General features: G+C 36.3%; 1 protein-coding gene across 9 annotated transcripts in view; it reads left to right on the forward strand.

Annotated features, from left to right (window-relative positions):
* ATRNL1 (attractin like 1) overlaps positions 1–23,921 on the forward strand; it is a 770,027-nt gene that overhangs the window by 486,036 nt on the left and 260,070 nt on the right. For 2 of the 9 annotated variants that reach the window (XR_014826350.1, XR_014826352.1), the window contains one exon: positions 800–882. The exons of 5 other annotated variants lie outside the window; for them this stretch is intronic. The gene's annotated coding sequence lies outside the window, so the exon portion shown is untranslated. Of the gene's footprint in view, positions 1–526; positions 728–799; positions 883–23,921 lie in introns of all 9 variants that reach the window. 2 more of the 9 variants (XR_014826353.1, XR_014826349.1) reach the window with 1 other exon arrangement.

Raw genomic sequence — 23,921 nt, forward strand, 5'->3', positions numbered from 1 at the left:
TCCCATGGGCACCTTGGGAATTCCAGAAGCAGAAGCAATTACAATAGCTGGTATGCCAAAGTTGCTGGATTGCAATACCAGACAGACATGGAAGTCTTAGTGGCACCAGCATTTTCTAGGATACGGTGAAAGAGGTAATAAAATAGTAGGTCAAGCCATCCGTATGTGCCAATCATTTTTAAGTAAAGTATAGTTAAGATCAAGAACTATGTGCAACCAAATACTAGACAAGGTTAAAGTAAACCAAACGAGTATAACCAATATCAATGTCTGTGATGGACTTTGTTACCCAGCGTCGGCCGCAATATCTCCTATCCCACATGCTCTTCTGCAATGAGACTTTGCTACTCCCTTGTCAGTGGGTGGAATCGTATTGTTCTCCCTCTGAATGTGGACTGGCCTTAGCAACTCACTTACACAGAAGTGACACGTGTTCCTTCCAAAATTAGATCAGAAAAAGCCTTGCAACATCTTCCTTGGTGTCCCAGTCTCTTGAAACACTAGCCATCTGAATGCTTCCTTTCAGGGTGCTTCCTCTTGGGAGCTACCATACTGTTGGAAGTCCAGGCCACATGAAGAGGTCACATGCAGGCACTCTGTTGACACACCCAGCTGGGCCCAGCCTCTGAGTCATCTCAACCTAGGTCTCAGACCTGTGAGTGAAGTTCTGTATGAGGGAAGAAGAAAACAAAGATGACAGCATCACCACTTGATGATGCGTATCATGGTAAGAATGATGCGTTGGGGCAGAGACAGTAATGCTCACCACGTGGTCTTTGTGTTCTCCCAAATTTCTTAGGCACCTTGAAGTTAATTAAAGCCTGAAGAATAGGCTGTGAGCAGCAGTGATATCTGTCACTTCCAGGCCATAGCGAAGGTCAGGTATGAATAAACAGTGACCTGTCAGCTGATATTTAGACAGCCTATATCCTTTTTTGTTTGTTTTTGCTTCTTGTGTTTTTGTTTTGTTTTAGGGCCACACCTGTGACATATGTTTCTTCCCTGAACAAACAGGGAACCACTTTGTTCCCTGGTTAAGGGTCGAACTGGAGCTGCAGCTACCAGCCTACACCACAGCCACAACAACACCAGATCTAATCTGTGTCTGCAACCTTCACCACAGCTCACAGCAATGCCAGATTCTTAACCCACTGATCAAGGCCAGGGATCGAACCCCCATCCTCGTGGATACTAGAAGGGTTCATAATCCACTAAGCCACAGCAGGAACTCCTAGGTAGCCTAGATCCTTAACTCACTATGTGGAATAGAAAAGCCTGGATTATTGCTGAGTAATATACTCTCTGCATTATTCCATTCTACTTTATCATTCATTCATAAACTCCTAGCATGTGCCAAATACATGCTGGAAATATAAAGATGAGGAAAATGGAGTCCTAGTTGTCAAGGAGCTCAGAGTCTTTTTCTAAATACTTAATTGTTTGCTTGCCACTTAAAGACTTTCTATAGAAGAGATCTTTCTGGTCTCTAAATTTTCAGCCTAGAATGCACTGCCTTTCAAATATAAGGTTAACTTACTTTACTTTATTATTCTCTGTAGCACATTCCAACCAGAAATCTCATTTGCCTAAAAATTGGTCTTTATTTCTAGACTATTGTGATTTTGCATATGCTGTTAACTTTGCCCAAAATGACCTAAATTATCTCTTCCTCAAAACCCAACTCACTCTTTAACCCAGATAAAAACTATTATATGAACAACTATTTTACAAACTATTTACATATTACTATTTCCTGACTATCTCATCAAACATGATACATTTCTCTGCTAAAATCTCAGTGATAATTTGTGTCCCTTTCTTTGTAGTCCCTCCCCACTAGACTGTAAATTCCTTGAAAAGAAAAGGCTATTTACTTTTTCTACATCCTTTATGCCACCTACAATGATATATTCCACACAGTAAGCATTCAACAAATATTTATTGAATTGAACGGAATTGAACACAGTGCCTTCATCTGCACCTGCATCATTTATTCATGAATACATCATGGATTTCAAAACTATAAGACAAAATTTGACATAACATGAATATATAAAAATGGAGTTTCAGTTACTTTCCCTTTACATTATTATTATAAAATGAAGGCTGCCATGTCAAAACTGTTACCCAAATGAGGAAGGGAAAAAAGCCCTGAAATGTGAACATGCCTTAATATGAGTACAACAACCCTATAAAATATAACATCTGTGAATCTAAACTTGCTGTATAAAGACCATTTATTCAACGATTTAATATTAATGAATGGTTTTGAATCAACAAACTTCACCCCAGGCATAGATTTTTGTGGTGTGAAGAGAAAAATGCACTAAACTACATGGATGATCAACCCTGACTTCAAAATCCAATAAAACTCAGAAATTAAAATATATTAACATTTAATGTGAACCAAAGACAATGTAATGTTCATTAGTTGCAGGATGAAAATCTCATTTTCTGTTCTGGACCACATTATTTATTTGCTTAAGCCAAACAGACTCTTTAGGAGCTTCTGTCTTGCCTTATGTTCCTGTTCCCCTGGAAATACATGGTGATGAAGGTCCTTTTAACAGCTGTTCCTCTAGACATATTAACTTCCAAGGTTCACTGTTCATTTTATTCACCAGAGCTATTTTTATTACAGCAAATAAGAATGGCAAAATACAAAAGATCAAAGGATTTCTACTCTAGTACCCACTGTGGTTATACGCCTGGCTAGATGCCATTAATTAAGCTGTCATAGCTAACTTTTATTGAGTGCTCACTGCTTGCCAGTTTTGTAAGTGCTTTACATATATTATTCAATTTAATTCTCATAACAACCTTATGAAATAGGTTATTATTATTCCCATCCTATAGATGAAGGAAATCCGTCACAGAAATGTTAAATAACTTATGCAAGGTAAAAAAAAAACAACAACAACAACCGAGGAAGCTAATAAACAGTGACTGAAGGATTCCAGGTTTCTGCCTCCACAGCCAGTACCCTTCACAATGTTCTAAGCAAGGAAGGAACTTCTGAAACCCCTGAGTAATTGTTCCTAAATAACTTGGGGCAAAAATTTACAAATCAGTCTTCCTAGAGAGAAAATCTAATGGCCAAATTTCAGTGGTTATTAGCCAATAACGAAAAGTTAACGGTGCATTTAATTGCCGTTTCCAAAGGATAATTCTTAACCTAGATGAAATTTACTGTAACATTTGAAACCACCCACAGTGACAGTAAGAACAGAATGTTGTGATGTACCATTGTTTCAGAAACTATACAAGCACCTTTTACCAAGCAATCATGGCTGGAACAAAAAGCCATTTTATAGATATCATACATTTTGCTAGAGATAGGACGCAGGTTGCCCTATTAAAGAATATAGCCAAAAATATTTCTGGAGAAGGATGGCTTTATTTAGCAATAGCTTGGCTTAACAGTTTTTGCCAAGTTCAGCAGCGTTCTCTACTCACTTAACCAAGCAATCCTGTTTCTTCTGCAAGTTCACTTTGCAGATGAGAAAAGAATGGCAGGTTAATTTCATATGACCTGGAGTGAGTGACTGAGATCTCTGTCTCTATATCTGTATTTCCACTTATCTATAGTTCAATAAGCATGAAGTTGAGAACACAACCCTGAATGTTCTGACTTTATAACATGCCAGTTTACATCACCTCAAATATATTTTTAAAACAAGAAAGTGTTATGATGTGTCAGTGTTGGTTCATCAGTTGTAAAAGAATGTACCACTCTGGAGGAGATACTGATTGTGGGGGTGGCTATGCATATTTAGGGACAGAGGGTATATGGGCAAACTGTGTACCGTCCCCTCAATTTTTAAAACTGAGTTTTAATGAACCTAAAACTGCTCTAAAAAATTAAGTCTTTTAAAAAATATTAAAAGATAAAGAAAAGGCAAACATCAGTCAAGGGAAATGAAGCACATAGAGGAGGGGGAAAGAGTTAAGATGAAGGATAACAATGGGGATGGGAGGAGGAAACAAAAAGAATAGATCAGCAGGGGCGGGTGTAGGTTACTTAGGTACCTGCTGAGTGGAGGTACCCTCAAGGAACATCCGTGTCAGATATGTGTAAATACTGAACTCTTTTCTGGGTTCCCATTTTCTCCTAAAATGATGGCCAGCATATCAGTTAAACAAAGTAGAAACAAAATATAACTGAACTGTTATACTTCCTGTTACATATCTTTTCTACAGTACTTGCTCCACTGCTGTAATTACTTGTTTTTGTGTCTGGCTGCTTATTAGCATACAGAAGCCTCCATGAGAATTGATCATGCTCTATTTATCTTCTTTTTCTCAGCACCCAGCATAGTGTCTCACCTACGGTAGGCATTTGGTTAATATCTGCTGAATAAATGCGTGCATGCACGAATGAACAAAAGAAAACAAATCAATAAAGGGTCACTGATGTGCATAATTAGTCTCATGGCATAAATGCTATGAATGTAAGTGTATGGTGAGTCGAGAGTTTTCTAGGCAGGTTAACGAAAAATTTATGACCACAAGTGGCAGCAGCACACATAGGCTTTCTTTTGGTGGCATTCTGACAAGTCCCTCACAGGAGGAGACTGCCTAGAAGTTACCATGAGGGGTCTACCATCCAGAAGGGGAAGATGACAAGGAAACTTTCAGGGGAGAAGGGGAAGAGAGACAGTGTTGCTCAGCATCCTCTGGGCAGTCTCTGGGTCAGAGGGCTCCAAAGAGCGTCAGTGGTTTGGGTCTTTGTAGCCCCAGGCTTATGTATAGCTTGGGGCTAGCAGATGTGGGGCAGTTCCCTCAGGTGTGCAAAGCAGACAGCCTCTAGCTGACTAAAAATCTGCTCATCTGGGCTATGTTTAAAACAATAGGATGTGTGAAAATTTGAGTTTGGTGCTAGTGGGCTTATACTGGGTGTCATCCTGCTGTGAAGAAAAAAACAACATAGGTGCCAATGCAGAGACCATCCTTGGCTCATTTATATAACAGTAAATAAACACGATGTAAACGATAATAATTCAAGAAAGAGAAGTGATTCTCTTGGATTTACCAAGCATTATTTCATATACTTAATTTTTTCAGGCACATACAGCTAAAAGATTATGTCATACTAAGAAACAGGTTTATATCACGGTGTGCATATTCAACGCAATGATCATTTCTATGATTTTAGTTATAATAAAAGCACAACTGAACAATAAATACCAATCTCTGTAGATTTAGAAATAAGCCATGTATATTTTTATAAAAATTGATCATGAAATAAACTTTCACTTTTATTAATATAAAAAGGAAAATTATGTGATGAATTCATTATGGGAGAATGAATGAAGCCTCTGAAGAAAAGTGAATCACGATTATACTTGTATTACCACTCTACTTACATATTAGGAAAACTCAGTCTAGCTTCTAAGAGACACCATTTGTAATTGTTTAATATCATTTGAGTACCTATCATATAATAAACATTTGAGTTAACATTGTCTTGTATTATCTGTCTCCTCCCAAAAGAAACTTAAATTTGATCTTAAATGCTTTGAACACATGTATGTATGTCACAGATGTCACTAGGGATGTCATATGTCATGAATGCCAGCAAGGGGACCAACCCAAAAGACCTGCCCAATCACTGCATCTAGCTCAGGTCTAGATTATCTGGTGACAGGAGGCAGTTTCCACATCAGGTCTGGACTTGGCTTTCTCGGTCCTGAGATCTATGAACTTAAAAATGTATCCACTTACTCCATACCCAAAGGGTAATGGTAGACGAGGGGCCAGATAAACCGAGCAAAGAACCCCGTTCAAAAATAGGAAGAATGGAAGATATTCAGCAGGTATACATCTGTAGGCATTTTAAAAACTCACTATGCAGCGACTGGGAGGGTGAGGAATCCTTATGTGTCTGTTCTCATAGTCGCAAGGTGTACTCTCCAGAAGAGAATTCCTTTCTGTGGTCCTCCTTGGCCACATCTGAGGTAGATGTTGTAGAATATCCCTTGCTTGAGGGCTATGAAGCGTTCTCTTTCCACTTCCTGCTTAAAGAAAGTTGGTAGCCTAAGGGCAATTTTAAGTCCTGAACAGTAATATTTTTAAATTACAGGTTTGTGGTTCCTTTGACAGTACAACCTTCTCAGAAACTCATGGGATTTCTTCTCTGTGTGATTACAGTGAATTCCATGTACCAGTCACATGGTTCTTTTAGAGACATAATTCTCAGATCTGCTACTTGCTTTCCTTTCTCTCCCCATGCCTCACTCTTCAGATATAATGCTCTTCAGATATGATGCTCTCTGACTTCTGTGCAAAATAACTCATCTTTGCTCTGAGTTATTTTATCTAATTAGATATTTTGGGGTGCGTCACCGCTATATGATATGTGTTCTGTGGCATCATAATCAGCTCAGTGCTTTTGAAAGCGGGCATAAGGCTATAACTTTAATGAGATCTTTGACACAATATTAAATTTTAATGGGCCGGTGTCACTCAAAGTCTTTCTCAGCTGTCTTTCTTGGTGTTCAGGGTCTGTAGCACTTAGCTTTCTCACTATTGCAAGGCTTTAGATTTTTGGACTCTCTAGTCATTCATGTCTCTGCACTGACTAATTATTTCCTGATCAAAAGGCTTTCCTTAATACCTCGACAAAATACTCCTGCTCCGTTTTCCAGTCTGTTCCCCTAAAGCTTGAACGTCTTAGGTACTTTGTCTGTTTCCCAAGTTATCAAAGACATCATTTAAACAAATGTTTTTCCACTGGATAAAGTGGATTGCTATCTATTCAATTTCCAATATGAATTTTCTCATAACCTAAGTAGTAAATCCATGCCACATAGCTTAGGTTTTCGTTACAACAGTGCCCTGCTCCGAGTACCAAGTTATGAATTAGTCAAGATGCGATGTGTAGTGATGTGCTAATTAACACTGACATCTCAAGCTTTATACAGCAAAGGTTTATTTCTCACCCCTATAATATGTCTAAAGGAGCTGATCCAGGAGCCTCTCTTTTACGTAGTCACTCAGAGACCTGGACTAACAGGTCAGCATCTAGATTTTCACTGGTCAACCAAGTCAGCTGTAGGGAACACACAGAGAATTCACATGTCTGCTTTGGCCCAGAAGTGGTAGATGTCAATTCCACGCCAGCTCATCAAGCGCAAGTAGTCACATGCCCCTGCCTTATTGCAGGATGCCGAGGAAATATAGGGAATCATGTGAAATATTTAGTGAGCATTGCAGACTCTCCTACAAAGAAAAACGGTTAAAGTATATATAGTTATGAAAAATATAGATAAGTTAAAGTATTTATGTACTTACTAAATTTGTAGTTTCAGAAATACTAGGAATTTGTCTCTGTAGCCTTGGAAGCTGAGTTTTCAGATAAATAAAACTAATTCTCTTCCAGTGGTTTCATAATACAGTTATTAAACTCTTCAAGGAATATGTGTAGCATGTGGATTGTAAGAAACAAGTGTTTGAAGTATATCCTTGAGTATCAGAAAAATAATCATGTGAATAGCATACTCTCCATTAGGCAGACTCCCGGGGTCGTCTGTTGCACTGAATGCTGAACTAGAGAGACCACTTGCCTGACCTAGGAGAGCACCTTTTTGTGTTTCAGGAAAAATGATTGATACCTGGAGTATATCCATATTTGAAGTCAAAATGTGCTTCAGCTTCAAGGCCATCCATGAAAGATGTACCTTTGTAAACTGTGAAAATTTACATTACTTACCTTCTTCTGAACATGTAATGTAATTCTACAAGTACTAGGGAAAGGATTGTGATAAACATACCTTTATCAAGTAAAAAGTATTTTACATGTAACTTTGAATGTTAATTAATAGGATTATTAAAGAGAATATATTTGTTTGGTCTTTTTTGCCATTTGTCAGCTGTAGACTAAGACCTTGAAAGCTAATAGGTTAAAATGAATACAGATTAAATAGTGGACAGACTAATTAGCTATAATAGTAAGGTTATTTATTGAAGTATCATGAAAGGGGTTTTGCACGCATTCTCTCGTTTATTTCTCCCAGTAATCCTATGAGGTAGTAAACTGATGGGAATAAGATTCAACAGCTGACCCCAGGTCACACAACAGGTATCAAGACTGGTATTCAAACCAAGCAGTCTGACTCCACACACCACATTCTTAATTACTACCGTATACTGCCTTCCTCTGTATGATACACGGTCGTGTTTGCATTGGATCACTGGTTGAACTATCATTTTTAAAAATCTGTAATATTTTATTGATATGTATACTTGATTTACAATATCATATTGGTTTCAGTGTACAGCATAGTGATTCAATAGTTTTACAGATTATATTCCATAAAGGTTATAATAAGATAAAGGCTATAATCCCCTGTGCTAAACATTTCATCCCGTGGTTTAGCTATTTAATACGTAGTAGTTTGTATCTCTTAATCTCCTATCCCAGATTTACGCCTCCCACTTCCTTCTCCCCTTTGATAACTGCCAGATTGTTTTCTAGATCTGTCTCTGTTTGCACAACTGTATTTGTTGTCATTTACTTCCCTCCTCCACATTTTTTGCTTTTAATGTCATATTTTACTTCTTCATGTTTATCCCTTATTTAACTATCTATTGCAGTTATGGTTGAGTTTATAATTTTTATCTTATAATCTTTATACTAGCTTATTTCAGTGGTTTATCCATAGCTTTTACTATATTATTTGCCTTTTCTAGTGGGATTTTTTTTATTTCCTATAAATTCCTACTCATTGTTGTAGCTTTTTCTTTCCTACTTAGAAAACCTCTTATCACTTCTTTTAGGGGTGGTTGAGTATTGATGAAGTCTTAGTTTTTACTTGTCTGAGAAGTTCTTTGTCTCTCTTTCAGTTTTGAATAATAATCTTGCTGGTTAGATTATCTTAGGTTGTAGGTTTTTTCCCCCCTCTCTGCACTTTAAATATATCATGCCACTCCCTTCTAGCCTGCAGTTTCTTCAGAAAAATTAGGTGGCAGCCTTGTGGGTGCTCCCTTTTATGTGACTATTTTTCTCTTTCTGCCTTTTGAATTCTCTCTGTGTCTTTAACTTTTGCCATTTTAATTACTGTGTTTCTTGGTGTGGGTCTCTTAGGGTTCATGTTGTTTGGGACTCTCTGTGCTTCCTGTAACTGGAAATCAGTTTCCTTCTTCAGGTTTGGAACGTTTTCATTCTGATTGGGTGATTTCTATTTTCTGTCTTCCAAATCACTCATACATTATTCTGTGTTGCCTAGTCTGATATTAATTCCTTCTAGTGTGTTTTTTATTTCACTTATTCTTCAGCTTTTACTGGTTCTTTTTTTATATTTTCTTGTTCCTTGTTAAAATTTTCAGTGTGTCCATCTATTCTTTTCCCAAGTTTAGTCAACATCCTGTTACGAATACTTTGAACTCTTTATCTGGTAAATAATTTATGTGTGTCTCATTTGGTTGTTTCTTCAGGGTTTTTTTTTTCCCCACTTATATAATTTATTGTCAGTTAAACTCTCTGAGACTTAATCTCATTATGTCTAAAAAATGATTATTTCTATGTATATATTAGCATTTCTATTATATGCAGAGTTTTTGTGAAGATCCTCAGACATAATGAACAGAAAGAAAATTCTTTCCTTGTTAAAAAGAACCATATAAGGAAGCATAATGTTCGAGAGAAGAACAGGGATAGCAAGTTTTTGCATGCCTAATGTGTTAAACACCTTATTATATATACACTCATGTAACCTCACAACAACCTCACTGTAACTAGGTCATTTAACAGTAAAAATACTTGACTAAGATTTGTGCTGTTAAGCTATAGTGCTGAAACATTCAACCCAGATTTACCTCCAAAATCTAGAAAGTGCAAATAGTTAAAATTCAGATGAATCATAGAGAATTGTAGAACCTAGTAACCAATTTCCTAGGTTAAATTTGTGTAATTTGTGTATATTTTACATTACATTTATGTACGTAATAAGGTATTTCTAAGAAAATAAGATATTCCTAAGAAATAATAAGAAAAAAATTCTAAGATATGTCTAAGAAAATAATAAAATATTTCTAAGAAAATAATTTTCTAGCCATCCAACATGAGTTCATTTGAATAATTTGTTAAAACTTGACTATGAAGCACAGAAGGGAACATTTTTCTGTTTTTCTAGTGACTCATTGCGAGGATTTTGTGTTGTCTTTGTGTGTATGTTATTGCAAGTAAATGTTTGAAAAAATTTCATCTTCTATTTTGATTTCTCCCCAAACTGTTTTATATCTCTAAGGATTTTTTTAATCTTTTGGAACAAGGCATTTATATGAAGAAATAATAATACTCAGCCTTCATTGAAATAGAATTGATTACTGTTCATAATAGTGTAAAATTTAAATTAATATAATGATTTCCAAGTAAAACTTCCCTGGGAAAAATTCCAGTGTATACTGTACCATTGATCTTGGGTTAATTATCTAACCTCCCTTAATATAATTTCCACCTCCATGAAAATGAGAGTTACAATATGTTCATTATGTTCATTATAGAGTTGTTCGGTGAGTTAAATAAGATACTACATGTATAAGTGGCTAGCACATAATGGTTCTTTCAATACTTCCACATTTTTTCCTCTAGTAATTTAATTGATTTGTGACTACTACTTCAGAATACAGAATATTCTACATTAACATTTCTTTTACAGTAATTTTCACACATGAAAATGTCAACACATAATAGCTATCTGTAGCTATCAACAAAACTATTTGGAGTATATCAGTGATTTTCAGTCATGTGCCAGTACCCAGGCACTATCTATGACTACATTTTCACTCTACAACTGAAAAAAATACGTAAATTTTTATTATGCTTAGTTTTATTGAAATATTATGTTCTTTCTGTGTTGTGATTAAGATATCTATAAAATTAAAGTAAAAATAGTGATGTTTGGAGTTTCTAAAAATATGCTTTCCTAGAAAAATAAGAAGTTGGAACTCCTTTGTCAGTGACTTAAATTTATTTTGAAATTTATTTTAAATATCAGCTCTGTCACTTACTGTCTCTATGATCTAGAGCAGCTCAATTTAGCCTCTCTTTGCATCATTTTCTCATCTGTGTAATGGGAATATCAAAAGTATCTATCTCATGGGTTGTCATTAAAATGAAATTAGGTAATACATCAAGACTCTTAGAACAGTTCTGGAACATAATAATGATTTCATAAATAGCTAAACTAGCTGTCGTTATCACTGTTCGTAAATCCAAAATGCTGAGACCCATCCATTTAGATAAGTCTTCTTTGCCAAAAATCACCTTTAAAGTAAGGAAAGCTTATATTTGCAGATACTATAATACCCTAAAGTCTGAGGTAGTCTTTGTTGTCATTGAGATTGTGATTGAGTATGAAAGTATTTTTAAAAATATCCCTGTTTTCTGCAATAAGTTGAATATTGACATTAAACACTATCCATCCATTATTTGGTGATTTTTAAAGTCCTGTCTTTATTTTTATATTAGATTAGGCTTTGATGCCTTTGTTGAACCCAAGAGAACAATTTATGACTACATTATATTTTGCGTCTAATTTAATTATCAAAATTTTCCTTCCTTAGTTTTTCCACATTTCTTAAAGCAAAGCTTTCCTATATACCAGCTACACCATAATGAGGCTACATAGTTCTGTGTACAGCCTATATTGTTTTATTGTAAATAAAAATAATTGCCAAATATAAGGTGCAATTTTTATTTATTTTTACACTGAATAACTTCATATAGTTTATATCTAGATGTTTGAGATAATGATGATGGTATTTGTAATTTATTCTTTCTGCTATACTTGTAATGCATCAAAAGATAAAAAAATAAAATTAGATAACTTTTTAATAAGTAGTTTAGAAGTTCCTTTAATTTGAGTAGCATTTGCTCTGTTTTCTCAGGTGGAAGTGCTATTGTGTTAATTTTGAATTATTAATGGCCTTCCACACTGTAGGGGAAAAAAACCTAAGCCACATATTTGAATGGTTGAAGATGATGCATTGCCTTTTTAAGGGAGAAAGCAGTTTAATATTGCAAATGGTTCCTTTTATAGCAAAGGACACTGCTCCCTTACAGACTTTGTTTTAGAACATTCTAGTCTGACCCTTTTTTGGGATATGTTCATTCAAAAACCTCAGTTACATTTTTTCTAAATAAGACAGCTTTGCCCTTTGTCCTCAAGACAAGGGAATGGGCGCATTTGGCAAGAGGGCCCTACACCCTCAATAATCTGAATTTTCACAGCAGTAATTAAGTTCTATTCCTTCAATGTAAGATATGAGTGGCAGGGACTCATCTATTTACTTTTTGTCTATAGTAGCTAGTATGGTGTTTGCTTGATATATTAGCAGGTGCTCAGTGAGCCTTTATAGTATGAATAGATTTTAAGCCAATGGACCAAACTAACTCATGTCAAATATATGATTAATTTAAAGTCACTTTCAAGTGAGTAATTTAATTCAAGTTTCATATATATAGGCTTTGATACTTGATATCCCAATTACTGTCTTCCAGTTTTCAATGGGCCTGCTAGATAAGAAGTGATATAGGAGTTTCCATTGTGGCACAGTGGTTAACGAATCCAACTAGGAACCATGAGGTTGCGGGTTTGATCCCTGGCCTTGATCAGGGGTTAAGGATCCAGCATTGCCATGAGCTGTGTAGGTCGCAGATGCATCTCGGATCTTGCGTTGCTGTGGCTCTGGTGTAGGCCAATGGCTACAGTTCCGATTAGACCCCTAGATTGGGAACCTCCATATGCCGTGGGAAGCGGCCCTAGAAAAGGCAAAAAGACCAAAAAAATAAAGTGATATAAACTTTGACTACAACCTTTGGAACACAAATTGACCCTCCTACTGTACTGAGTGATGAATATAAAAGTCTGAGCTTCACCAATGAAGCATTTTTGATCTGTATAGTTCTGAGATTCTTCTCTAGATTGGAATAAAGTAATATATTTTAAATTCCTAATTCCTGAACAATTAAAGAAAGCAGTATTTCCCTCAACTATGGTAAAGCAAAGTTTTGGTTATTAAAATTAGCTGAGCTGGAGTTCCCGTCATGGCGCAGTGGACTAGGAACCATGAGGTCGCGGGTTCGGTCCCTGCCCTTGCTCAGTGGGTTAACGATCCGGCGTTGCCGTGAGCTGTGATGTAGGTTGCAGACGCGGCTCGGATCCCGCGTTGCTGTGGCTCTGGTGTAGGCTGGTGGCTACAGCTCCGATTGGACCCCTAGCCTGGGAACCTCCATATGCCGCAGGAGCGGCCCAAGAAATAGCAAAAAGACAAAAAAAAAAAAAAAAAATTAGCTGAGCTGAGCTCTTGTTAATAATCTGTAAACCTGATAGGTGTTTGATAGAACCTCATTGCTTTAAGGACCTCATTGCAAACAGAACTGTTTTTCCATTATTAAACTCTTCAAGCAGGAGTTCAAGAATAATTGCCAGCAAGCAAAACAGTGCAGGAACTTAAAGAATAAATTGCCATATGGTAATGGCAGTGTACAAAGTTGCAGTCAGGAGCCCTGAACCCTAAGCACATGTACAAGATATGCTACACGTGAAGGCCACTCTATTATGTTTATGAGCCAATGAGCCCTGGAAGGCTTTCCTTGTCAGCAGATGTTAGATAGTTAAGGCACTTTTTAAATATAGCCCTGTAAGAAATTTGTAGAAGGATTTTCTTAACCTACTGAGATCTGACATAATAAATAATATGTAGAAAATAGTTATAAAACTAAATGGTAGCTATTGAACATGTTGGTATTTTAGAAAATAATATTTTGGCTCATTGTTAAATATATGCCTAATGCTTAGGCCATTATCATTTGATTATAGATATGATCAATGAGGAAGACAGAGTCTTTGTTTTTCCATAGGCTCTTTTAAATGCAATGAACCTTGTTATATATAGGCATTATTGCTTCCAGGTTGCTACATTCTTAAAAAGGCACTTAGCAAAACCATTGAAATTTGATACTTTTATATGGAACAATTTCTGTGGAAAGTTCTTTCCTAAATTAGTTGGATTTTTTAAATATGTAATAGAGTAAAAAGGGGAGATTTTATTCAAATAAGGGTATATCACCAACCTTTGTTTTTATGATGTATAACAATACTTTGGTGACTATTTAAATAGCAGGAGGGTAACTCCTTACTTCAAAGTGTTTTTACACTCATTTCTTTTTTAATATTCTGTTATAGGTAGAAATGAAACTGGACTTAAATTCAGGTTATTACCAATGCTCTAATAGCTATAAATGCATCACTATTTCATGTGAGCAAACATAGGCCAAGATTTAGCAAATCTATTGGACCAGAAAAATATATTTATCCAATGGCTGGCTTATAGTTTTTCAATAGACCATTGGTTTTCGCACTTTTTGTTAACTTCAGTACTCTTTGTAAGAACCAAATTACTCATAATTCTAAATGTCCCATAAATACAAGAAAAAAAGCTGTATTTGACTGGGGGGCGTGGAGGGACAGAAGGGGGCAGAGCCTTAAGTTGTTATCCTCCTATGTCCCCAGCCCCATATCTCCACCACCAAAGTACATTTCAAAAAAGGATATTTGAATGGAAAATATAGCATGTAAATTAATTGACTATCAGTATCTCTGATTAATTATAAGTCCTACATCAGTCACAGCACTGGTTTCTGATCTAACCTCTTTTTTTATATTCACCATTTTTCTTTTCTAGACATCACTTTCCTATTTCTGGCTTCCACCCCTTGTAATCACCCCTATTTCCACAATCTACACAGATACACAAACACAGACACTTACACACATGGATGCACACACACACATCTCACTCTTGATCACTATCAGCTTCTTACATATATCCTGTGGTGGCCGAAGATGAGATTCAAAGTAAAATTCTAAAGCAGGCAAAGAAGATGCTCATTCCATCACTGCTCTTTCCTATCTCGGTAATCTCTCCCTTACTGAACTTGGCCATTACACCTCTTCTGGGTAGAACCTGTTGTTCAACTTTCTCAGCTCTTTGCTATCAGACTGTCCTAGGCTAGGATTCATTCTCTCAAAGACATGATAAATGACATGCATCCATTGAACAGATAGCTAATATATTAATATTAATAATATGTAATGAATTAGTTTCCTCTCCCTCATATTTAACAGCCCAGGAGTTATATTCTGTTGCATAATACAAAGAATTAAGTTTTATTCACAGTAGCCAACATATGGAAGCATCTTAAGTGTCTGTCAAGAGAGGAACACACACATGCGTACATGTGCACATGCACAGGGAAGTATTATTCAGCTATAAAAAGAAGGAAATTTTATTTGAAAAGACATAGATGAACCTATAGAGTTAACAGTGAAATAGTGCTAAGTGAAATAAGCCAGACACAGAAAGACAAATATCACATGATCTCATTTATATGTGAAACCTAAAAAAAAGTTGACCTCATAGTAACAGAGTAGGATGGTGGTTTCTAGAAACTGGGGAGTGGAGGCCAAAAGGAAGATAACATCAAAGGGTACAAACTTTCAGTTGTAAGACCAATAAATTCTGAAGACCTAATGTATCAGCATAGTTATTATCAGATACATAGTTATTATCAGATACACTATCTTCAGAATAAAGTCTGAAGACCTGATGTATCAGCATAGCTATTATCAGAGTTAATAATAATATATACTTGAAATTTGTTGAGAATAGAGCTTTTTAAAAAAGGTAACCTTGGAGTTCCCACTGTGGTACATTGGGTTAAGAATCTGACTACAGGTGTTCCCGTCATAGCTCAGCAGTTAACAAACCGGACAAGTATCCATGAGGACTCGGGTTCGATCCCTGGCCTCGCTCACTGGGTTAAGGATCCAGCATTGCCATGAGCTGTGGCTTGGATCCCGTGTTGCTGTGGCTGTGGTATAGGCCAGTGGATGCAGCTCCAATTCAGCCCCTAGCCTGGGAGCCTCCAGATGCTGTGGGTGTGGCCCTAAAAAGACCAAAAAAAAAAAAAAAAAAAAAGAATCTGACTGCAGCAGCTCTGGTTGCTGCTGACATGTGGGTTTGATTTCCCATCCAGCTCTGTGGGTTAAAGGATCTGGTATTGCCGCAGCTGTGGCGTAGGTCACAGATATGCTAGGATTTGACCCCTGGCTGGCGAATTTCCATATGCCAAGGGTGAGGCCATTTAAACAAAAAAAGGGTAACCTTGTGAAGTGATGGGTATGTTAATTAGCTTGGTCGGCTTCTTCATTTCCCAATGTATACATGTATCAAAGCATTATATTGTACTACTTATATACAGCTTTAATTGGTCTATTATGTTTCACTAAAACTGGGAAAAAGAAAAGTCCAACACCAACCAACAACAAAAAAAACCTTTTTAATAAAACTACCAAGAGTAAATGTGGAATTGAAAAATTATATTGGAACCTACAGTTTGAAGAGTGTCCTTCATGGTGTTGCTAGCCCCTGTATGTATTAGAACTGTATCATAATCTTTTATAACCTAAACAAAATAATAATATATTGTAGTAAGTAAATATTAAAATATTTATATCACTAGCTACATCTGTAGGTAGTGAGAAAACTCATAAAATAATTAGAAATTAGTGGACTAAATATTTCCAGTCATCTAGTAGTAATACAATAATAGTTGAAGAATGAATGTCACAACAAATTTTTTTCAAAATTCGTAAAAGGCAAGAACTGCGTCTCCTTCACCTTTTTAGCTCCAGCACTTAGCATAGTAACAGGCATATGATAGACGTTCAACTAATGTTTGTTAACTCAATATGCTGTTTTTAAATAGGCAAAGGTGTATCGCCTTATAGTCTTTCTAAGATTGCACTTATTTTTTCCTCATGTTGTTTCCTCATTAGGTTCTTGTTTTCTACTAAGTGAGGTTTAAAGGTATGTTTTACTGTGTTCTATATTCTCTTTCTTTGCCCCTGGGAGTTGTCAGTTAATATGATCAAGTCTTCCCCTTTATCTGCCTTTATTATTCAACTTCAAAGCTAAGAACTCCTTTACAAATCAGCGCAACCTGCTTTGCCTCTTGTTTACATTTGCTTTGATTCCCGTTAACTGAATTAAAGGTGTTTTAGTCTTCTTGTTTGGTGTCGGGGCAGGCTGATGCTTCACCTAATAAAGTTTGTAAAATATTGTTTTAATTATATGAGAGATATGTATATCTGAAGGAATAGAATGTGAATGATGTAAAAGAGTCGCATTCTGCAAAATAGACAGAATATTGGAATATATCCTTTATACAAGTGTATCATCTGTTTTTTAGGTAGCGAAAACTTTTAGTGTGTTAAATATAAAATTCCATTATAGGTAATTTTTATGAATGTAAATATTATGGGATATATCATATTTTATGCTACTTTGAAACTTCCTTCAAGTTAGAAGTTTTTACTTTAATGATATCTTAATGGTACCAAAGCAAAGCATCTTTTATAACTAAGAAGACAGAGCCTCCCTTTGTTCATGTCATTGCTACTATCCTGTACTTGGCTGTCCTTTATGTTGTAAATTAAAATAGATGAAGGCTGTCGAGCCAAGTCAATGATGGAGGCTAATTTAATGTGATATAATTGATGAACTCTAAATTGTCCCACTTTTCCTTTTTGAAACACACTGAGTAGAGCTTAAAATTCCAGACAGAGTATTTTAATTTATGCTTTTTGTCACATGGTTATTGAACAACTCATTGTGGTAATAGAGAAACAAAAATTACCTCTTTATGGATACATTCATAGTATCTGTATATTTGCCTATATAGCAGTCAGAGAAATGGGCACAGTTTAAATATACTACTAGAGTAACTATTAAAAAAAGAAGAAGAAGAATTGTTACCTGAGAGAAGGGGCAAGGGCATGTAGAGGTTACCAATTTAATGGTAATGCAACTATTAAATGCTATGGAAACAAACTATTCTAAAAGAGAAAAAAAATTAAGTAAAAAAAAGTCCAAGTAAAATACTGGACATGTGTCACTATGATTTTTATGAATTTTGGTAAATCTGAATGCCCTTGAACCTGAATTTACAAGAAGAAAGGTATTATAGGCATCTCAGCATGATGAAACATCCTACCATATGGCACACAGTAGAATTTGAATGATGCTATAGTTGTTACTAGTATCCAGAAGCAATGTAAGAAAGCAAAAGAGAGCAGCTCTGCAGAAATTACCATTACTAGCAATATTCTCTTCAGTGCCTTTTCCATTAGGTTATGTCAAAAAGACTATCAACAGTGCACATCCACAGAATTGTGCTTTCTGCTCACACAATCTGTACAGGATGGCTAACACAGAGAAACAAAAAAAATCAAGACTCTTTCAAATAATATTTACACACCTTTTGCTATTTGACGGAAGTGTTAGGGGCTGTGCAGTAAAGCTGCTTGCTAATCATTCAGTTTGGCAGTTCATGGCCACTGAATTGATATATTGGAGCTCTTCTTTAATCATATGATCAAATATTCTCATGCTACAGATAGACTGAGGCATACTCAGAAAGTGATAAGCTATAAAAATAAGATTTTAATCAAAAAGAAAATCTATAGTTGCCCAGTATGAATAGAACTGCAAATCCAAACAGTCTCATATGTACAGTATCTGATTTTTTTCCCCTTTGGTTGTTGTTTGTTTGTGTTTTGTTTTGTTTTAATGAGGAATTATAATGATGTTTAAATTACATGGGTAATAATGCGGGTCCTTCAGAGTAAAGACCATAGAGCTATTGATAGGCTGAGAAGTGTACCTCATAGGCAGTAGCTAGCTACAACCTACTGAAATTTTAGTTTGCCATTTGTAAAATATTTTTATGAGAAATAGAGAGCCAGGGTCTTCCTGTTAGACTGCTAAGTGATCAGAAGCACAAGAACAGTTTAAGGCCGAGAAAATTAAATGGCCAATGAAATTAAAGTGAATTATGTAGTAAAGTCATTCTTTTGGAAATGGGAACCCACTGCCACACTTAGTTCAAAAACATTAGGGCATGAATTTTTAAAATGTTGCTAATACCAAGTCAGGATACAATATCGAGAGGAATTAAGAAGCACTAATTGAGTCACACAGAACATTAAAGTCAAAGACAAAAATCGTTGGGGGTAGGGTATGTCTGCTGCCTCCGAGTACTCTTACTGTGTGAAGCTCTCTCTTCCTTTAGCATCTGTAACTTTATGCAGTTTTGGTTATTTAAACCACCTCTATGATTATTCCTTTTCATTATTTGTCTATTTCCCAATGTCTGAATATTAGTTTTTTTTATCATATTTAAAGAAAAAAACATCCTATGATTATTTCAATAATAATCTTAGCAAACTAGGAATACAAATGAATTTCTCTTAACGGACAAAAAGTATCTATGGAAGTCCAGCTTCAGCAGCATCGACAGAAACGTACAAGGCCCGCCTCTTAAAACTGTAAACAGGAGAGGATACCCTCTATACCACTTTTGTTCAAAATTGTACTGGTGCCTGTAGCCAATGCAGCAAGTCAAGTAAAAAATCAAAAGGTAGGCACATCACAATCAAGTAAATAAATCTCTGTTTATACATTATGTAATTGTCTACATAGAAAATCTAAATTAATCTGTGGAAAATTGTTAGAAATATTAAAGAAAAGTTGGAAAGTAGCCAAAAACAATTACACAAAAGAAAAGTTCATGTTTATATATACAAGCTACAAATAGTAAATGTAATTTATTTTTGATGTGGTAACAAAACATAAGCTACTTAGGAACAATTCTAACAACATGTAACATTTTATGTAGAAATTATAAAGTTATAAAATTGTACAGTTTTATAAAGCTTTATTGAGAAACATTAATAAAGATCCAACTAAATGGAGAGAAATATCTTCAAGGCTAGGGAGATTTAGTGTAGTAAAGATACGAATTCTACAATCTGTAGAATTAATGAAGTTCCCATTGCAGCAGGGTTTTATAGAACATGAAAGATAATTTTAATATTTACATAGATGAAGATCAAGAATGTCCAAGACACTCCTGACAAAGAATAAGATTAGATGACTTACCTTTCACGATACCTCGCCTTATTATAAAGCCAGGGTAATTGAGAAAGCATCATGTTTTTGCACAGCGATAGACAGATCAAGAGAAGAGAAAGAAGCCAGCAAAAAATCCACTACATCTAGAAATTTGATATGTCAGTGAAAATCATTGGGGATAAAATAAATCATAACCTCATACAACAAGATGGATAAATGTTAGAAGAAATATCAGCTCAAACGAAAAAAGTGACTTGGAGTGGGGAAGTGGGGCAATTGAATAGGCAAGGAGCACATAGATGGATGAAAGTTTTAGCAATGTTCTAATTCCTGAGTTGGGAAAAGGATTCATGGTGTTACTTATATTACGCTTTTCGCTGGATGTATGTGACAGATGCAGATTATCATTCGTATATACCTAAACATTTTAAAATAAACCGATATTAAATAAGAAAGAAATTCAAGATATCTTAGAAATGGATGAAAAGGTTTGGGGAAATTTTTTTTTCTGATATCAGAATGTATTGTGGTGCTTGCATAAGGATAGATGACTCATGGAATTGAACAGAAAGTCCAGAAATAGACGCTACATGAATATAGAGAAATATGTCAGAATTTGATCTATGGTTTGATTTGCATATGGGTGGGAAAAGGATAGGATATTTAATAAATGATTTGGAACAACTAATTATCCCTGTGGAATAGATGAAGCAGGATATCAGCTTGCTCATACACAAAAGTTGACCTCAGATAGATTAAAGTTAGTAAAATTTAATTTAAAATGAAAAGCAAAAATTTTCATTTTAAAAGTATAGTATAAGGAGTTCCCGTCGTGTCGCAATGGAAATGAATCCGACTAGGAACCATGAGGTTGCGGGTTCGATCCCTGGCCTTGCTCAGTGGGTTAAAGATCCGGCGTTGTCATGAGCTGTGGTGTAGGTCGCAGACATGGCTCGGATCCCGAGTTGCTGTGCCTGTGGTGTAGGCCGGCGGCTACATCCCCCATTAGACCCCTGGCCTGGGAACCTCCATGTGCTGTGGGTGTGGCCCTAGAAAAGACATAAAAAAATAAAATAAAAAAGTATAGTATAATATCCTAGTAAAGTTTAAGATACACATTATGAATTCCTTGGGTAACTATCCTAAAGAAGCTTGCATGTGTGTACTAGGAGGCATAAACAATATTTTCAGCAATATTATTTGTGACAGCAAAAAACTAGAACTAACACGGATGTCCATTTATAACTAAACTGTACTCTATTCATATAGTGAAACATTCTGAGAGAAAAGGAAGAATTACCTACACAGGCATTAACATAAATAAATCTCAAAATTAGTGGAAAGAAAGAGCAAATTACAGGATATATCCAGCATGCAAAGAATGAAACGTGCCTGCCTAAGCTGTATATTATTTCCCAATACACACGGAACTGGAAAACTGTTTTGTTGTTGTTCTTGTTATTGTTGTTGTTTTTTTGTCTTTTTGCCTTTTCTTGGGCCGTACCCTCGGCATATGGAGGTTTCCAGGCTAGGGGTCGAATCAGAGTCATAGCCACCGGCCTACGCCAGAGCCACAGCAACGTGGGATCCGAGCCATGTCTGCGACCTACACCACAGCTCACGGCAACGCCGGATCCTTAACCCACTGAGCAAGGCCAGGGATCGAACCCGCAACCTCATGGTTCCTGGTCGGATTCATTAACCACTGAGCCATGACGGGAACTCCTGGAAAACTGTTTTAAATAAGGAGACCAATTAACACAATATTCAGGATATGGGTATCCAGAAGGAGAGAGATGAGTCTGGGGAGGGAACGCTGCAACTTCTAAGATACTGATCCTTCTCTTTCTTAAGCATGTGAGGACATGGATGTAGTCATTACAGACTGTATTGGTTTCTTCCAGCTGCTGCAACAAAGTACCACAGACTGGGTGGTTTGAAAACAAATTTATTTTCTCACAGTTCTAGAGGCTGTAAGTCCAAGATCAAGATGTTGGCAGCATTGGTTCCTTCTAAGGTCATGATGGAGGGTCTGTTTTACACCTCTCTCCTGGCTTCTGGTGGTTTGCTGGCATTCTTTGGCCTTCCTTGGCTTGTGGATGCCTCGCCCTGATCTCTGACTCATTTGCACACGGCCTTCTCCTTATGTCTCTGTCTCTTCACATTAGGTTCTTTTATACAGTGCCAGTCACATTGTATTAGGCAGTCCACCCTATTTCAGTCTGACTTCAGCTTAATTAATTACATTTAATTAATGCAACAAGCCTATTTCCACATACGGTCACAACCCGAGATGCTGGGGGTTAGGATTTCAACATCCCTTTTGGGACGGTGGCACAGTTCAACCTGTAACAATCATTTTTCTTCAAATTGTATACATGAGTTACATGTATACTTTTAAGGTATATTTCATAATTTATATTTTAAAAATTACGACATTTTTAAACAAATATAACTTGGCACTATGAAGATTTTATGTCTTGGCACTAAAATTTTTTCATTAGAAAATGAGGGGTTCCCGTCGTGACTCAGTGGCAACAAAACTGACTAGTATCTGTGAAGATGCGGGTTCAATCTTTGGCCTTGGTCAGTGGGTTAAGGATCTGGCATTGCGGTGAGCTGTGGTGTAGGTCACAGACACAGCTCGGATCCTGAGATACTGTGGCTCTGGTGTAGGCTGGCAGCTGTAGCTCCCATACAACCCCTAGCCTGGGAACTTCCAAATGCTGCAGGTGCCTCCCTAAAAAGACAAAAAAGAAAATGAAACTAACATACCTAGATGCCTCATCTCCTACAGAGCGCTTTTTCTATTGTAGCCTGTGAGTCCTGGCTTACCCATCTAGCTTCATTTCCACAGCTTTCCTTTATGTTCCAAGGAAAGCAAAATATTGACTCCTCCATTGTGTTTTATACCTCACTGCCTTTACATTTCCTATCCTAGTCCTTCTGCTTCTTAATATTCTCATGGTTTTTTTCTCTCTCTCTCTTTCCTCTTACTTCTCCCTTAACCCTCTTCTCTTTGCTTTTCTTCACCTCCTAGATAACATTCATCCAGAAGACTTTCTAGCCTACGCTTCGCTCACTCGCAAAGTGAATGAAATGACCTTTCCTGTCTTTCCTACAGCTGTGTGTGGATTTGTCTTTCGTGGCGTATTTAAATTGTGTGTTCTGGAAGAATCTGCCTTTCGATTCTCAATGCTTATACAGACCCCAGAATCTGATCTGTACTTAGTAATTGTTTGTTGAACTTAACCAAGGATCTTAAGTATCTGCAATTCATGTTTCTCTTGTACCTGGGGACGACCTTGACCATCAGACCACCTATTTCCCTCTGAATCCCGAAAACTAAAAAACTAAGTCTATACACTTAAATTTTAAGTGTACATTACAATGACTCAAATAATATTAATAGTGATTATTAGCATTGCATGTAGAAATTTTCTTCACTTGCTGGACAATAGGATTGGTTAAAGTCATAGAGGTATTGGTTTAAAAAACAATAAAAAGAAGGAAGGATATGCTGCACATTACTTCTCACACCAGCAATATCCTTTCATTTTGCTGAACTTACTGAATTTTACCTCAAGCTTCATTTTACTCTAAATCTTTCCCCACCACAGGCTAGCTCTTTAAGTGAGTTGATATTTAACATTCACATTATTAGTGAGTGAAATATGCAAGCCCTTTTAAGATTTTTGCCACACTCTAAGGAAGAGCCCCTAATCACTATTCTATTCCTTTAAATTACTTAGATCACAGCAATTATGATAGAAAAGAGTTCGTGTGTGCCTTCCGTTTGGCTTCTTTCTGAAGCATATGAATTTGCCCAGGCTTAAAAAAATTACTTTGCATGTTTGTTGACAGATATGGTCATATATAGGATCGATCAGTGGGAAGAGCTAATTTTTCACACCTCTTCTTACAGCACGGAGGTCATCCAT

The sequence above is a fragment of the Sus scrofa genome, chromosome 14, assembly GCF_054392235.1.
Source record: "Sus scrofa isolate SSC_HxYL_T2T_F1_AM1 chromosome 14, Sscrofa_HxYL_maternal_Yorkshire_Landrace_v2.0, whole genome shotgun sequence".
NCBI classification, from domain to species: Eukaryota; Metazoa; Chordata; class Mammalia; order Artiodactyla; family Suidae; genus Sus; species Sus scrofa.